The sequence below is a fragment of the Acyrthosiphon pisum genome, chromosome A2 (assembly GCF_005508785.2).
Source record: "Acyrthosiphon pisum isolate AL4f chromosome A2, pea_aphid_22Mar2018_4r6ur, whole genome shotgun sequence".
NCBI lineage: Eukaryota > Metazoa > Arthropoda > Insecta > Hemiptera > Aphididae > Acyrthosiphon > Acyrthosiphon pisum.
Genome location: NC_042495.1, coordinates 3583844 through 3585368, shown reverse-complemented (window position 1 = coordinate 3585368; position 1525 = coordinate 3583844).

Sequence of the window (1525 nt, the reverse complement as noted above, 5' to 3'; positions counted from 1 at the left end):
TCCTCAATTAAAGGGTCTTCGATACATTTGAGTGGAAGTTTCAAGAACTGAATCGTTGTTTAGGTCTAAGATTGAATCAACTCCATTAGCCATCGGTTGAGATATGGCTCTGTGACCGATGAGATCACTGAGGCGATCATACCATTTATGAGTGACTTTGTTGTGCCCACTGGTATTATTTTTGACCCGCATTTCCTTCAACATTTTTTTCAAAGATTTCCATTTAATCCTTACCTAAAAAGTATATAAAATGTGTAATAAAATAACATGTTGCAGAATGATATATAATATATTTAAGACAGTCGGTCAAATGGAATGAGTATTTGGTAGTCATTGACTAAAAGTACCAAGCTTTACACTAAAATTGTGTATTTACTTCACTGACAGTGTATTCACTTATAAGTTGCTTATTTAATTCATTAGCAACCATCTTACAAATATCTTCATTCCGATATCGTGATCCGTCCAAATGCTCCATGATTTTTTTTTCTTCAAAAATATTTATCATCGTATTGACAGCAGTGTCCGACCAAATGACTCGTTTTTTTCTTGTACTTATCATCGTGATGAAAATTAAGTAATTGTGTTACTAAATTACAAAATCTTCAAAAAAATAGGAACAAGTCACAAATTTTGAAATTTAACAACAGAAATTTAAGTTATTAATATTGAAAGATAGCACTGTAATAAAAAGTATGATAATTGTTTTGGTCATGGAATACAAAGTATAAAACATGGACTAAAAAACAATCGCATTAACTTAAATTTAATTCGACATCTAATCTTGATATTTTTGGTGCATATAAACCCGCGCCCTAATGCGCATTAATTTAATGCGCATTAAATCAATGCGCATTAACTGCTGCATATAAACGTGGTATGTATTGCATCTGTATTATTTTTTTGGTTCGTGGTACGACAGCCTCTTACAGCATTAATGAAACCTTTGTGTTTTTTTTTTTTAGATAATGGAATTTTAGTTTTTACTTTATACTTGGAATTAATTCATTTTTCTAATTACAATAATTATTTAGTCTTTACAGAAAGAAAGCTAAATAGTGACTAAATAATAAATTCAAAGCGGTCAGAAATTATAAATTTATAAAATAAGTACCTATTAGAATTCAAGAAAATACAGTGAAACCTCCACTAACGGACACCTCCCAATAGCGGACACCTCTCAATAGCGGATGTTTTTTGGGGAACGGGGACATTTTCACTACTTTTCGATAGGAAAACCTCCGAATAGCGGACTCTCCGAATAATGGACATTATTTTATTAGGGAATTTTTAAAATAATGGTAAATCCCTAATCATTATTTGAAAATATAATCTGTAATATGCCTATCTGTAATACGTATTCACATTCGTATGCACTCTTGTAATAATGTAACATAATTACGATAACAAACTCGTTATGGGACGATACGATTATGACAAATTCGGTTATCGGTGAAGCGATTATGTCTATGACAAAGTATGTCAGTTAGTGACGGTTTCGACGCGATGACTACGTTAAACGAAA